This window comes from Medicago sativa, chromosome 1, assembly GCF_051527215.1.
Source record: "Medicago sativa cultivar Bolivia chromosome 1, Bolivia_mono, whole genome shotgun sequence".
NCBI classification, from domain to species: Eukaryota; Viridiplantae; Streptophyta; class Magnoliopsida; order Fabales; family Fabaceae; genus Medicago; species Medicago sativa.
The window spans coordinates 64,054,864-64,072,300 of record NC_140749.1 but is presented as its reverse complement, the minus strand read 5'-3'; the positions used below and the strand labels follow the sequence as shown (position 1 = coordinate 64,072,300).

General features: G+C 39.1%; 1 long non-coding RNA gene across 4 annotated transcripts in view; it reads right to left on the bottom strand.

Annotated features, from left to right (window-relative positions):
• The window catches only part of LOC146956331 (uncharacterized), a 38,966-nt gene extending 24,258 nt beyond the window's left edge, over window positions 1-14,708 (bottom strand). For 2 of the 4 annotated variants that reach the window (XR_015020094.1, XR_015020095.1), the window contains exons 1-2: window positions 14,363-14,696; window positions 13,821-13,989 (exon numbers count right to left, since the gene is read on the bottom strand). This is a non-coding gene — a long non-coding RNA (uncharacterized LOC146956331). Of the gene's footprint in view, window positions 1-13,510; window positions 13,990-14,362 lie in introns of all 4 variants that reach the window. The other 2 variants (XR_015020096.1, XR_015020093.1) reach the window with 2 other exon arrangements.
• Window positions 14,709-17,437: the final 2,729 nt, after the last annotated feature.

The window sequence follows — 17,437 nt, the reverse complement described above, 5'->3', positions numbered from 1 at the left end:
GCTTACTACTCTCCTAATACTGCTGCTGGTGTCTCTGGTTTTGCTGGTCAAGGACAGATTCCTGTGTCTACTGCTATGCCTCAAGTAACCACTGTTGTTACCGACCCTATTGTACACACTGTGCAACAGGTAATTGATGTTGATACTCCGCGTGGACAAGATCCCGCAATAGAAGCTATGAAGAGACAGTTAAGGGAGTTGGCTGGAGAACTCCGTGAGGTCAAGGCTAGCCGGGGAAACAATGGTGCTCCTGCTAAAGCTCGTGATCTATGCTTGGTATCCCGATTTGAGGTTCCTAAGAAATTCAAAGAGCCAGAATTTGACAAGTAAAATGGGACTTCTTGCCCACATAACCATGTTATCCGGTATGTCAGAAAGATGGCTAACTACGCCGACAATGATGCACTGATGATCCACTGCTTCCAGAGTAGCTTGACAGATGATGCAGCAGATTGGTACACTAGTCTGAGCAAAGATAACATCCATACCTTTGAGGAACTCGCTGCTGCTTTCGAAGGTCAATATGAGTTCAATACCCGTCTGAAGCCAAACAGGGACTCTCTTAAAGCCCTATCTCAGAAATCAGATGAGACCTTCCGTGAATATGCTCAGAGGTGGAGAGGGGCAGCTGCCCGTGTTTCTCCTCGACTTGATGAAGAAGAGTTGACACAGACATTCCTAAAGACTCTAAAGAAGGAATATAAGGAGAGAATGATAGTCTCTGCTCCGAACAACTTCTCTGATATGGTTACAATGGGAACCCGTCTAGAAGAGGCTGTCCGAGATGGTATTATTGTCCTTGAGAAGGGCGAATCTTCAAACAGTGCACCAAAGAAGTATGGCAATGGTCACCACAAGAGAAAGGAATCTGACGTAGGAATGGTGTCTGGTAACCCATCTGCAGCTGCTACACAATTACCCCTGCCTTATCACTACATGCAATACTCTCAGCATCCTTTTTTCCCACCATTCTACCAGCAATATCCTCTGCCACCGGGTCAACCACCAATGCCCGTCAATGCTATCCCCCAGCAAGCACAACAACAGCCTCCTGCTCAACAGCAACGGCAGCAACAACAGGGTCCCCGACCCAAACCTTCTTTTCCAACGATACCAATGCTTTATGGTGAGCTGCTCCCAACTCTACTTGCTAAGGGACACTGCGTCACCAGACCAGGCAAGCCTCCACCTAATCCATTGCCTCCCAGGTTCCGTCAGGACTTAACATGTGAATTTCATCAGGGTGCTCAAGGCCATGATGTCGAAGGTTGCTTTGCTCTGAAATATATTGTGAAGGATCTAATAGAAAAGGGACGGTTGACTTTTGAGAACAGCGTTCCTCATGTCCTTGACAACCCGCTTCCAAACCATGCTGCTGTCAATATGATTGAGGCCTTTGAAGGGGTTCCCGTTCCTCAAGAGGATCCCATGTTGGATGTCCGCAATGTCGTTACTCCCTTGGTGCCATTACATGTCAAGCTTTGCCAGGCTTCTCTGTTCAAACATGATCATGATTCTTGTTCAGAATGTCTGCAGAATCCTATGGGTTGTTGTGTTGTGCAAAATGATATCCAGAGCCTGATGGATGACAAGTACTTGATTGCCAGTGATGTATGTGTGATTGTGCCAGTATTCCATGACTCTCCTGTTGAAAGTGTATCTCAGGTAAAGAATGTCGAGCCTTTGGTGATCAGGTTACCTGGTCCGGTATCGTATACCTCTACCAAAGCAATTCCCTACAAATACAATGCAACCATGATTGAGAACGGAGTGGAGGTGCCTCTCGTATCCCCAGCTACAGTTGATAATGTTGCTAGTGAAGTTACAACTCTGAGAAGTGGAAAAGTCCGTCCACCGTTGTTTCAAAAGAAGGTAGTGACACTCATTGCTACGGTAACTCCACCAGTTGTCCCTCCTGTTGACAAGAACACCGGCCCAGCAGGCCAATCTATTGAAGAGTCCAATCTGGACGAAATCCTGAGGCTTATCAAGAAAAGTGACTATAAGATTGTTGACCAGCTGCTACAAACCCCATCAAAGATATCCATTTTGTCTCTGCTCATGAGCTCTGAGGCTCATAGGAAAGTGTTAATGAAGATACTCGAGCAAGCTTATGTTGACCACGAGGTCTCTGTGGATCAGTTTGATGGGATAGTGAGTAATATTACTGCCTGCAACAACTTGGGGTTCGGTGACGATGAGCTCCCCGAAGCAGGGAGACGCCACAACTTGGCTCTACATATCTCAGTACATTGTGGATCCGACCTGATATCCAACGTATTGGTAGACACTGGATCATCTCTGAATGTAATGCCTGAATCAACACTAAGGCAATTAAGTCATCATGGAATTTCCCTGAGGGGTAGCAGCTATCTGGTTAAGGCTTTCGATGGATCCCGCAAGGATGTTCTCGGGGAGGTAGACTTGCCAATTACCATTGGTCCTGAGACATTCCAAATTACCTTCCAAGTCATGGACATCAATGCTTCCTACAGTTGTCTCCTCGGAAGACCGTGGATCCACGACGCTGGAGCAGTCACTTCTACTTTGCATCAGAAGCTCAAGTTCATGAGGAATGGTAAGATTGTCACTGTGCACGGTGAAGAGGCATTTCTGGTTAGCCAGGTATCATCTTTCTCTTGTGTTGAAGCAGGGTCCGCTGAAGGGACGTTGTTTCAAGGCTTGACTGTTGAGGGTGCAGAGCCCCGGAGGGCTGGTGCTAGCATGGCTTCACTGAAAGATGCCCAGAAGGCTGTTCAAGCAGGGCAAGCTGCTGGCTGGGGCAAAGTGATTCAGACTCTGGAAAACAAGCGTAAAGAGGGCCTTGGATTCTCTCCAACATCTCCTGTTTCAAAGGGAACTTTCTACAGTGCTGGGTTCATCAATGCTATTACTGAAGATGCTGCTGAAGGTGGTTATGTGCCTGCCTTTGTTATACCAGGAGGCACTGTGAGAAATTGGGAAGCCATTGATGTTCCTTTAGTCATGCATGCTTCCATGTAATGTGTTTTGTTGCTCATGTTTCTTGTTTTCAAAATAACAATCCTTTCGCTCTGCCCAAGGCGAAAGTGATATCTTTGTAAGGGCATGTTTGTTTCGGCATTGCCGTTAATCAATAAAAAGTTGTCGTCTTTCCCACGACTCTTTGTTTTTTACTTTTTAGTGCCTTTTTCTTGGAAATAATGGTAATGCCAGAAAAAACCAAAACATCTGTATTTTCTTATTAATTTCAAAAATCTGCATAGAAAAACTTTTTTCTAAAATCATCCCAATCATACTATGCAGATTGAACCATAATGAACCCGTTGAACACAGTGACCCTATGGTTCCTCCAAATTTTGAATTCCCTGTATATGAAGCTGAAGATGAGGATGATGATTATGAAGAGATACCGTATGAGATCACTCGACTGCTTGAGCAAGAAAGAAGAGCCATTCAGCCTCACCAGGAAGAGATTGAGCTTATCAACCTGGGTACTGAAGAAAACAAGCGAGAGATCAAGATTGGTGCTGCACTTGAGCCAGAGGTGAAAAAGAAGATCATCCAGCTTCTCCATGATTATCCAGATGTCTTTGCATGGTCCTATGAAGATATGCCGGGTCTAGATCCCAAGATTGTGGAACATCGGATACCGACAAGACCTGAATGTCCTCCTGTCAAACAGAAATTGAGAAGGTCTCGTCCAGACATGGCTCTTAAGATCAAGGCTGAAGTACAAAAGCAAATTGATGCGGGTTTCCTCATGACAGCTGAATATCCTGAGTGGATTGCCAACATCGTACCAGTACCAAAGAAAGATGGGAAAGTTCGAATGTGTGTTGATTACAGAGATCTGAATAAAGCCAGTCCGAAAGATAACTTCCCATTGCCTCATATTGATGTGCTTGTTGACAGTACTGCTCAATCTAAAGTGTTCTCTTTTATGGATGGTTTCTCTGGTTATAATCAGATACGAATGTCACCTGAAGATAGAGAAAAGACGTCCTTCATCACTCCATGGGGAACATTCTGTTATAAAGTGATGCCATTTGGCTTGATAAATGCTGGTGCTACCTATCAAAGGGGTATGACAACTCTATTTCATGATATGATTCACAAAGAGATTGAAGTATATGTTGATGATATGATTGTGAAGTCAAGTGATGAAGAGCAGCATGTTGTGTATTTGAAAAAGATGTTCGAAAGACTGAGAAAGTACAAGCTGCGGTTGAATCCTAACAAGTGCACATTTGGTGTAAGATCTGGAAAGTTGCTAGGCTTCATTGTCAGCCAAAGAGGCATTGAAGTTGATCCTGACAAAGTCCGAGCCATCAGAGAGATGCCGGCCCCTCAAACTGAGAAGCAAGTCAGAGGTTTCCTCGGACGACTGAACTATATTTCAAGATTCATATCTCACATGACTACTACCTGTGGACCAATTTTCAAATTGCTCAGAAAGAATCAGCCTGTTGTATGGAATGATGAATGTCAGGAAGCTTTTGATAGCATTAAAGAATACCTGTTGGAGCCACCTATCCTTGTCCCGCCAGTGGAAGGAAGGCCTTTGATTATGTATCTGTCAGTGTTAGATGATTCAGTGGGCTGTGTTCTCGGTCAGCAAGATGAGACTGGTAAGAAAGAGCATGCTATCTACTATCTGAGCAAGAAATTCACCGACTGTGAGGCTCGGTATACAATGCTTGAAAAGACTTGTTGTGCTTTAGCTTGGGCTGCCAAACGCCTGCGTCATTATATGGTGAATCATACAACTTGGTTGATATCCCGAATGGATCCAATCAAGTACATCTTCGAAAAACCTGCTGTTACTGGAAAGATTGCACGTTGGCAAATGTTGTTGTCTGAATATGACATTGTATACAAAGCTCAGAAGGCAATCAAAGGAAGTGTCCTTGCGGAGCACCTTGCTTGTCAACCTCTTGACGATTACCAGCCAATTAAGTTTGATTTCCCTGATGAAGAGATTATGTATCTGAAAGCAAAGGACTGTGAAGAGCCACTGATCAATGAAGGGCCAGATCCCAATAGCAAGTGGGGATTGGTGTTTGATGGTGCTGTTAATGCTTACGGTAAAGGAATTGGAGCCATCATTGTAACTCCACAGGGGCACCACATTCCTTTCACTGCCCGAATAACTTTCGAATGCACAAACAGCATAGCTGAATATGAAGCATGCATCTTGGGCATTGAAGAAGCCCTTGACCTGAGAATCAAACACCTTGACATCTATGGAGATTCTGCACTTGTTATTAATCAGATAAAGGGTGAATGGGAGACTCATCATCAGAAGCTGATCCCATACCGTGATTATGCAAGACGTCTGTTGACGTACTTTACAAAGGTTGAGCTACACCACATCCCTCGGGATGAAAATCAGATGGCTGACGCTCTTGCTACTCTGTCTTCCATGTTTCGGGTGAACCATTGGAATGATGTGCCTGTAATCAAAGTGCAACGTCTTGATAGACCCGCTCATGTGTTTACCATTGAAAATATGCCAGATCAAGCTAATAAAGATGTGAATGACAAAAAGCCTTGGTATTACAACATCAAACAATTCTTGCAGAATCGTGAATATCCACCTGGTGCTTCCAACAGGGATAAAAAGACTCTGAGACGATGGGCTAGCAAATTCCTTCTGGATGGAGAAGTCCTATACAAGAGGAACTATGACATGGTCTTGTTGAGATGTGTTGACAAACAAGAAGCTGAGAAGTTAATGCATGATGTACATGACGGTACTTTCGGGACCCATGCTTCGGGTCACACCATGTCAAGAAAACTGTTAAGAGCCGGCTATTACTGGATAACCATGGAACGTGACTGCAACAGACATGCCAAGAGATGCCACAAATGTCAAATTTATGCTGACAAGATTCATGTGCCTCCACATGCTCTCAATGTTATCTCTTCCCCGTGGCCTTTCTCTATGTGGGGCATTGACATGATCGGAAGAATTGAACCGAGGGTTTCCAATGGACATCGTTTCATTCTAGTGGCAATTGATTACTTCACCAAGTGGGTTGAGGCCGCTTCCTATGCAAATGTGACCAGGCAAGTGGTTGTCAAGTTTATCAAGAATAACATCATCTGTCGATATGGTGTTCCCAACAAGATCATCACTGACAATGGTTCTAATCTGAACAATAGCATGGTGCAAGCTCTATGTGAAGAATTCAAGATTGAGCATCACAACTCTTCTCCTTATAGACCTCAGATGAATGGTGCAGTTGAGGCCGCTAACAAGAACATCAAAAAGATTATTCAAAAGATGGTCACTACTTACAAAGACTGGCATGAAATGCTACCTTTTGCCTTGCATGGTTATCGTACTACAGTGCGCAGTTCAACCGGGGCAACTCCTTTCTCTCTGGTATATGGTATGGAAGCGGTTCTCCCTCTGGAAGTGGAGATTCCATCCCTTCGAGTGATCATGGAAGCAAAGTTAACTGAGGCTGAATGGTGTCAAAGTCGGTATGATCAATTGAATCTGATTGAAGAGAAACGTATGGATGCTATGACTCATGGACAGTTGTATCAAGTTCGAATGAAGAATGCTTTTGACAAGAAAGTCCGACCTCGAGAATTCAAGGAAGGCGAACTTGTATTGAAAAGAAGGATAAGTCAGCAACCCGACCCAAGGGGCAAGTGGACACCTAACTATGAAGGTCCTTATGTTGTCAAGAAGGCTTTCTCTGGTGGTGCTTTGATTCTTACACACATGGATGGTGTTGAACTCCCAAATCCTGTTAATGCCGATATAGTCAAGAAATACTTTGTCTAGAAAGAAAAGAACAGCGTGGTAGGTCGAAAACCCGAAAGGGCGGCCTAGGCAAAAATGCGCTTCCCGGTGGATCGAAAACCCGAAAGGGCGATCCAGGCAAAAGTTAGGGACAAAAAAAAATGAATATGAAAAAGCTCGCTGAGATTGTACGCAACTCAGGCAGGAATGAGCGCCTCGATGAGCCGAAAACCCGAAAGGGCGGTTCATGCAAAAATGAGGTTGACAATAAAAGACAAGTAACTATATCTGGCAAATCACCATCACCCCTTGGGGCACCTGCAACTGTCAATGATCTTCTTCATCAGAGGCTTATATACTTGTAAATTCAAAATTTCTATGAAATGTCGCGGTCATCGTGTTCAATGTATCACCAACCAATAAAATTACCATTTTCCAAGCTTTGTAAATCCGGGAGTCATGCCTTTGGCTGACTTTCACTCTTCTACATCAATTTGAGCCTTTCTGTTGTTTGAAACTCTATTTTTCTTCCTACTTTCAATGCTCTATACAAATATTTTCTTTCTATTTGATGATGTCAATGTCTGAAACAAACATTCTTGAAAATTGAAAATCTTTTTCTGTCTATTTTGAAAGCAAACCTGAGCAATAGGGTACATTTCAATGAAACATGCTTGAATGAATGAATGTCAATGCCTATTTCAATACATACTACAAGCAGGTTACTCCCCAGGATGATCTGTGGTCAATGGCAAGAATGAAAAAACAGAATGAAAATGAAAAAATTGGAAAAATGAAAATAAAGAGCTCGCTAAGTTGAAAACCCGGAAGGGCGGCTTAGGCAAAAATGAGCACCCCGCTGATTGACAACCTATGAAGGCAATTCAGGCAAAAATGGGGCAATGAAAAGAATTCTACTCCCCGGTGAATCGAAAACCCGAAAGGGCGGTTCAGGCAAAAATAGGGGTTTGAAAATGAAAGAATGAAATGTTGAAAAAAGCATTGACCACAGATGCGAACATCCAATGTTTACCCAGCACTGACACGCCTAGCAACGGCGACCTGTATCCAAGAACCTTCCGAGGGTCCTCCTTTACAAGTTTTATTGCCCTCAGCCATGGTTGCGATACGTCTCCCAACGACGGTCTCTCCAAAAGAGGTTTTTCCCCTGTGAATATGTTGCAGCACGAGCCACTACGTGCCCAATCTTCCAATGTTTCGTCTGCCTTTGTGAAACTTCTCTGTCAAACTGTCAATCAATCATGCATTTCAAGCATTCATACATGCATAATCATGCATTTTATGTGCTCATACATCCAATAATCTTGCTATACCATACATACATGTTGCATATCCAACTTTCAACTGCCAAATTCAATGCAAGTTTCCACTCTCCAACTTCAATTCCAATCATGTCAACTGTCAAATTCGAAGCAATTTCCAATCTCCAATGTCAATCCTAACCTCAATTTCAATGTCAAACTGTCAAATTCAACTCAATGTCAATTGTCAAATTCGATGCAATCTCAACCTTCCAATCTCAATTCCAAACCATGTCAAATGTCGAATTCGAAGCAATCTCAACTTCAATAACAATGTCAATGTCAATCTCCAATTCCAATGTTGACGTCCAATGACAATGTCAATGTCAATCCCCAATTCCAATGTTGACATCCAGTGACAATGTCAATGTCAATCTCCAATTCCAATTCCAATGCTAATCTCTAATTCCAATTCCAATGTCAATTTCAATGTCAATTTCCAATTTCAATCCAATCCCAATGTCAAAATTCCAATTTCAATCCAATTCCAATGTCAATTTCCAATTTCAAACCCAATGTCAATGTCAACGTCAATATCCAATGTCAATGTCAATTTTCAATCCAATTTCAATCCAATTTCAATGTCAATTGCAATTCTCCAATCCAATGTCAATGTCTATGTATCAATCCAATTCCAATTTCCAATCTCAACTTTCAATCTCAACTTTCAATGTCAATTTTCAACTCAAATCAATGTCAATTTACTCTCAATTTCCTCTTGGGCCAACAAAATTGGTCATGTCTATTTCCAAATCAAGTCAATGACAATTTACCCTCAATTGGTATCTTGTTAAACCAGACTTTCAATTTGTATCTTGTTACTGGTCAAGTGCCAGGTTCGATCCAAAAAAAGAACCACTTGTACCTACTTGTATACCTATGCTTCCGGACAAACGGCAAGTTCGATAGAACAGTTTGTACCCAGCTTATGCTTTGTTATTGGTCAAACGGCAAGTTCGATTTGAAGAACAGTTTGTACCCAGCTCATGCTTTGTTATCAGTCAGACGGCAAGTTCAATCTGAAGAACAGTTTGTACCTGGCTTATGCTTTGTTATCGGTCAAACGACAAGTTCGATCTAATAGAACAGTCTGCACTCTCCCACATGATGTGGTGATGATCCAACAAGCAAGTTCGATCCAAAGAAACAGCTTGTATCAACCCTTTTGTCTTTAGCTCCAGCCAAACAGCCAGTTCAATCCAAAAGAACAGTTTGTGTCTACCTATCTGTTTGTATCTTCAACCAAGTGTCAAGTTCGATCCAAAGAACCGCTTGTATCAGCCTATATGTCTATGTTTCCGGTCAAGTGCCAAGTTCAGTCCCAATAGCAGCTTGCACCTATCTCTTGTTTTGTATCCCTTGGTCAAGTGACTAGTTCGACAAACGAACAGCTTGTACCTTATTCTCTATCCCTGGTTTGTCTACCCTATCAGTGGCCATCTGAATCCCCAGTAGCATGATAGGTTCCATAGACTCCAGTTGTTTGTCTTGCATTCATAATCAAAATGTTGCATGGCATTTACATTTTTGAAAATATGGAAACGTATTTTTATGTCCAAAAGCAGTGCAAATGTTAATATTTAAGTATCTTCGTCCCGTCAACTCTAAGACTTCGTCTCTTGACTCTCCGGACAAAGAAACTTAAATAGGGGCAGCTGTTATACCCTAATTTTGGACCTAAAAATACTAGCTCAATTCCTCTTTTCTTGCATTATAAGTCATTTGAACTATCTCTAATCAATTGCATCTTTCTCTGCATTTTATTTCAATGTTATTTGCAAAATTCACATGCAAGGGTATTTTAGTCATTTCCTATGTCAAAATTTCCCTCAGTCTTTCAAAATTTTGTTTGAGTCCTTTCAAGTAGTGTGAATAAGTCCCTGTTTCATTCTATGTCTCCAAAAATTGCATTTGAAGTCATTTTAAAGTCAGTTTTGCCCCTAGGGGCATTTTAGTCTTTTCATGTGTTAAAACCCTGTTTAAATTCTAAAATTTGTCTCTGAGTCTTTTAATTTGTTTGAATAAGCTCTTGCTTCAATCTCTGTTAAAAATCCATTTTTAAATTTGCATCTGAGTCATTTTCAGTCGTTTTAGCCCTAGGGGCATTTTGGTCATTTCACACGAAATTTCGGCAGAGAGGTACTTTAAAGTACCTCATTTAGGCCATTGGTTCATTTTAGTCCGTTTTGTCAAATTTTAGTCGTTTCACTTTACGTTTATTTCCAAATTACGTTTTTTACCAATTTTATTATTAATTGTTTTTAAGTCCTTTTTGTCATCTTTTGCATTTCAGTCCTTTATTTTTAGTCATTTGCAACTTAGTCCAAAAGTTTGTTAAGTCCTGTACACATGTCAGCTTGTCATTCATCCAGTCAGTTACAGTCCAGTGCCATGTGGCCTCATTCTATTGGTCCAGTCATCACCCTGCATCAGCTATAAAACTGACACATCACAGTCAAAGAGTCAACACTTTCACTTTTTCTGCACATTCCCCAAAAAAATCTGAGAAACAGATTTCACTCTTCTCTCTCTCTTCCTCACGAATCAAAACACCAAGAATCACACAAAAATATCAAGAACATTCATGAGTCTCATGAGTGTTCAAACCCTAACCGCCTAGAACCACCGCAACAACTTTTTCCGGTCATCTCTAACCTCCTAACCACCGCCATAACAACACAAAAAACCACCGTAATTTTCAGCAATATCATCACAAACTCAATTCTGCAAATACGAAACCAAGATCTATACAATATCAAGCCAAATCGGACTCAACCACAAGCAAAACGGATCGGCCAAGGCATACATCACAAATCACGAATTCGAAAAGGAAGAAGAAGGAGGCGAATCCGAACGGTACAAAAGAGAAGGTGGACGAATCCAACAAGAAGCTCACGATCCAGATCGGAGTAAGGACCGGTGGAAGCTTTCCGACGTGGTCATCTTCTCCAATCTAACAGAGGTATTTTCCTTCGTACATGCTTCGATCCGTTCGTTTCAGTTCATGTTCATGTTGTTTGTATGTGAAGAGAGCTTTGGATAATGTGTAGATCTAGGTTTCTTTCGTTTTGTTTTCAAAATTTCGAATACAGATTTGAGCAGAGAAGACGAAGACGGATCTTTCCGTCTAAAATTTTTTTCGAAAACGGGAGTTTAAGTTTCCGGCGCGGTGGCGCCGCCACTTTGGCCGGCCGACCACCGCACCGGACCACCTGTCTTCATCTTCTCCGATCTGCATTAGTTAGAGAGAGGAGAGAGCTTTTTGTGTCTGTTTGAAAATTAGAGAGAGAAGTGGTAGATGGAAATGAAAGAAAAGAGTCCAAAAAACCATTATATATTGTCTAAAACCCATGGATTCGGTTGACCCGCTCCATACCCGCTCCATACCCGCTCCAGTGGCCTGTTAAGGCCCAAAGAACAACTGCCATGCCATGCTGCTATGCGCACCCCCCTATGCTGTGTGTTTCTTGCTGTTTTTTGCTATTTGCACCATTACCAGTTCAAATTTCTTCATAAAAACTTCTAATTTTTTTTTCTATGTGTTCTTAATATTTCTTTTAACATGTTTGTGACTTTTTTTTGTGCTAAAAATTGAGAAAAATATTTGAAGCTTTTTTTTCCTATTCTTGTTAAAATTAGCAATTTTCTTGCCTCTTTTTAGCCTAAAAATCCTTTAAAAATTCCTAAAAATTTTCTTATGTGTTTTGATCATTTTCTTGATATTTTTGTGATGTTGTCATATGTTGGATCTTGGTTAAAAAAAAATGTGTGGTATTTTCTTGTCAATTGTTTCCTATTTTTGTTAAATCTTGTGAAGTTTTATATATTTTTGTGTCTAAAAATGCCCTAAAAATTCTAAAAATTTTCATGCATGTTTCTTGATAGTTTTGTGGTATTTTGGTGATAATTGTTGCATGTTGAAATTGATAAAAATATATGTGGAGTTTTCTTGTGATTTCATGTTACTTTGTGACAATTTCTTGTGAAAATTTTGCATGATCTTGGCCCTTAATCTTGAGTATTTGATATGGAGCCTTGTTATATGAGTTTTATGAAATTTGTGATTGTGAATCCATGAAATTGGTGCTGTTTGTGAATATGTCATTAATGCCTTGTGTTCCAAGTTTTGTTTGTGAATAAATAATGTAAAATTTGCCTAATTTTTGTCTTAAATGCTTGGTAGTGTATATTCCTTTAATCCTCTTTGTGAAAATTGAATTGAAATTCTTTGAAAACTCTTTGAAGTATGAGGATTATAGGTCATATTCAAGCCTTGCATTGGTGATGATTTTTAGGCCTATTTCACATTTGTTTTTGCTTGTTTTTCTTATGTTAATTTTCTTACTTTTGTTATGATGGCTTTGACTTGCTTTATATCTTGTGCTACTAACCATTTGTTCATTGTTTCATATTCATCATAAGCATCTTCATTTCATCTCATATTCATCTCTATTTTCTTTCTTGCAACTTAATTTGTACCAAAGTTAGAATGTAAACACTTAGGAATTCTTGTAATATTTTTCCTTTATGCACTTTGATTTTCTTGGCAAAGAGGCCATAGAATGTATCTAGGGTACGATGTAAAGGACAATGGACTCTAATAATGTACACCGACACAAGCACCGACACATGCACACACACCACTATAGCTAGAATATGCATGTTTAGATGTATGTTTAGGATTGTATGTTTAGATGAATGCCTAGGGTTCATACTTAGAGAAAACCAATTTTCCAAACAAATGTGAACAACTTCACTCAAAGCTTTTCCAAATAAACCTTGGGATCCAACATCCCATTGTATTTTCTTTTCCATTTTCTTAATCAAATTTCAATGAACTCTAATCCTACTTTGACCATATTTTGCAATTCACTAATTCAACCTCACTATTTCCTAATCTCATGCCCTTGAGGCCTCTTTCTATTCTCCAAAATTTCATTTTCAAACTTAAAATCAACCAACAAAAACAAAAGCATTTTTTGAGAGAGAACTACGGTGGATTTGATCCCTTAATCGGGTACGTAGGCAAGGAACAAAATTCCTTCAATTCAAATAAAATAAAAATTCAAACACTTTCTTCTCCCTCCAATTCTTCACTTAGCAAATTTTAGGCGTAAATAACATTTTCAAATAGCATTTAAAAATAAAGCGCGCGCGTAGAAATTAAAGACGGTTCCTATAGGTTACTATAGTCGTTATGGGTGCCTAACACCTTCCCGTAGCGAAAACAACTCCCGGACCTCGATTCTCAAGGGTTTTGCTTACTTTTTCCCTTCCCAAGAAAAAATAAGATATCACCGGTTTAAAAGGTTCAAACGTAATCAATGTTTGACACCCGAAAACCAAGATAAAACAAAGTTGATTTTCAATGACATCCATTTTTCAGATAAAAAATCCTGAACAACATCAAATGAATAGATGAAGAAATAGACCAAGTTAAATAGCTCACCGTAAAGAAAAAATATAGATGATGATGATATCTTGGGCCAACATCCAAATAAACCATGTATTTTTGAGAAATTTACTTGTCACCTCAGCTGAACCTTCCCACCCCCAAACCCCTAAAAGTCTAAAAATTCCCTTTTAACCAATACAGTAAAAACAAAATTTACCATCCATGTTAAAAGTTTTGGATTTTCGACATAGATTGCAAAATTTTATGAATTTCAAAGGAAAAACATCCAGAACAACTAGTAAATTCTAAAAAAAAAATCTTAATTTTCAAGTTCCTCGAAATGCCAAAAATGCTCTTTAAACACCTTTGATTGCTCACAAGAACCTCAAAATGCCAAAAAAGCTCCCTTCGGGTCATAGTTTCCGATCGCCTGAGATCGGGAGATAAAATTTGATTTGCCTTGAACTCCATTTACTACCAGATCAGGAGTTACTCCTGGAACATGGATTGGGAGTTAGGACATGATCCGTTTTCTGAAACACATTTGATGGAACCAAGCATAAATTTTCAGAATTTTAACAACAATATAATTCAACAACCACTAATTTTTCTACAACAATTAACTCGCTCATAACTTAACAACAACATATCATCATTCATAATTCAACACCAATACGCCATAACTTCAAATTTGACAACAATACACCAAAGATTAAAATTCAACAACCACTCAACATTATAGAAATTGACAACCCAATATAAAATTACATCAAATCTCTACTAACACTTTGTACACTTGCAGTTCGAACGAGTCCAAAGATATAACACTCGATCTTCAGATACCGTCCAAGAGAATATGGAATTTACTCCACTACGTATCTATGTTATTATCCGTCATATCTATACCTGGACAACAAAATGAGACATGATATGATTTTTACTAGCTTCATTATCAAAATGGTTAAGTTGCGTCTTCAACGCAGCCAACATGTCGATGGGTGTTAAAAACATCTTAACCGTCTTCTTCAAAGTTTCGTATCTGACATAAGCTACCACTTGATCTACTTGAGACATGTAGATACGTATACAAGAGAAAATATCATAAAGAAATGAAATAAAAAAAAATGAAATGAAATGTAAATTCACTAGAGACATATATTCATATGTGGTTCAATATATCCACATAAATTGTCGTTGTATTGTGCACCACATAAAACATATATTTATATAATGTTAGTGATATATTGACCACACAAAAAATGTCAGTGCATTTTCTACCACAAAAAAAGGTATAAAGCCCAAAAAAATTGTGGATGGACTATAATATTATATCCTATATATACACCCGTCATATCATTTCTAGTGAAATCGTTTTTTCCTCTTCACTATCGACCATAATCAGATTTTTCCTCTCCACAAAGGTATCTTACCATGAGTCAACTTTATTTTCTTGTATTTTTTTCCACTCGGCACATGAGGGGTAGTGGTCACCCATTCTTCAAAAATACATGAACAAAATGACCTGAGATTAATCCTAGGTTAATAATGTGCAAATTTGGGTTATGTGGTGGATGACCTCTAAATGGGAAAAATATTTAAGAAATACCATTTTCAAGTTTTGTCAATTTAACTGCAACTTTATTGTAGCAAGTTGAAATAATGTGACCCGGTAACGTCAACCGCTTCTCTTTTGGTGCTATTCCACCATTATTTTGCGAGGGTACATTACCATCGCTGATATATTTATACATGCCTCAGAGCCAAATATTGACCTATAATCCGTCTTATGATTATTTAACTCTTTAAGAGGTGCGTAAAAAATTATGGACTGAATATTTTCACCCTTACTAAGATGCTGAACTACAACTCCGAATCCACATTTACCTTCACCTCGGACATCCACAAATTTTCAATATATGGATGAATGGACAAAGACGCATTTCATAAATATGGGGTATGTTTGACCGTGGAACCAAATTAGGCAATTCAATTACCATTGCGAGCACATTTTTATTTTAGGGATTGGCGACTTTGTAACAATTGACTATCTGGAAATTGGGAGTCGACGTGCTCCTGTTATACCCTAATTTTGGACCTAAAAATACTAGCTCCATTCTTCTTTTCTTGCATTCCAAGTCATTTGAACTGTCTCTGATCAATTACATCTTTCTCTGCATTTTGTTTCAATAGTACTTGCAAAATTCATGAAAAAGGGCATTTTAGTCATTTCCTATGTTAAAATTTCTTTCAATCTTTGAAAAATTGTTTGAGTCTTTTCAACTGGTTTGAATAAGTCCTTATTTCAATTCTATGTCAAAATCCATTTCAAAAATTACATTTGTAGTCATTTTGAGTCAGTTTAGCCCCTAGGGGCATTTTAGTCATTTCCAATGTTAAAGCTCTGTTTAATCTCTTAAAATTGTCTCTGAGTCTTTTCATTTGGTTTAAATAAACTCTTGCTTCAATTCTCTGTTAAAAATCATTTTAAAATTGCATCTGAGTCATTTTTAGTCGTTTTAGTCCCCAGGGGCATTTTGGTCATTTCACACAAAATTTTGGCAGAGAGAGATTACTTTAAAGTACCTCATTTAAGTAATTGGTTCATTTTAGTCCGTTTTGTCAATTTTAATCGTTTCACTTTACGTTTTTTCCAATTTACCAATTTTATTTCAATTTTATTGTTATTTTCATTTTTAGTTCCTAAACTTTTAGAAATTGCACTTTGGTCCTTTTATGTCATTTTATTTCTTTTAAGGTTTTTTTTATTTTAATTTTTTAGTCCTTCAAGTCAATTTTTTGTTTTAAGTCCTTTTTTTGGGTCAATTGCAGTCCAGTCCTCTAATTTCCTTAAATCGCAGATTGGTCCCTTAAAGTTCCAAAATTGCAGGATGATCCCTGAGTCCAAAAATACACCAAGGCCGAATCAGTTAGGGTCCAAGTCCACATGTCAACATTCTATTGGAGCATCAGGACACATGTCAGTTATATAAAAGACCCCAATCATTACCATTCCATTCAGAACGCAACAACTCAGCAAAAATCACCACAAACACACTTTCAATTTCTCTCTCCAAAATCAAAGATCAAAAATCCAGAAAAAACTCAAGAACAGTTTGAAGATTCAACGAATCTTTAAACCCTAACCGTCTCAAACTCCCCAATTCCAGATCAAAATTCTACAAATTCACACTAATTTTCAACCAATTCCATAAGATACAAGCTCAATTCACGTTCAATTTCACAGAATCCAGCAAAATTCAACGAATTCGAAACAAGTTCTCAGAGGTTCTTCGCAAGAACTTTCATCATCGAACTGATCCCTGCAATTCGAGCATGAATCCGCCACCGAAGTGACGAATCACACGATCACAGAGAGTATAGAGAAGAGAAGAAGAAAGAATCGAAGAATCGGTGAATACAAAGAGAAATGATTCAGCAAGATCAAGTTCAACAAAGATTCGAAGAAAGTTCATCAAAATTGAACTAGCTCCATCCAAGCCGAATCAAAACTTTCAGCAAAACCAGTTCAAATTCCAATTTGATCTAATCCAAAACCCTAGGGTTTCGGATCAAGTACCAAATCGAAGAACAACAGTGAGAGGATCCCAAATCGGCGAGAGGATTGAACGGTTAGGGTTCGAACATTTTCCAGAAAGCAAAAGACGAAGAGAAGATCAAAGCGCTCCACCGTCTTTTCCCTTTCTCCAGTTACAACGAGGTAAGCTCTCAGTTCCTCTTCCTTCGTCTTTCATTTTCTTTCATAAATTCGAACATCTAGGTCACACACTTGTTTGCTATTCGTGAATCAGCATAGATCGAAGGTCTTTCTTCTAAAAAAAATTGTTGTAAAGAACTCAAATAGTTTCGAAATCGTGAAAACCTCCATCGATCTATGATGATCTATGTGTTTAGATGGATATTCAGGCTTAGATTCATGCTGTTAGGGTTTATAGAACAAGAACGAGAGAATGAGAGAACGAG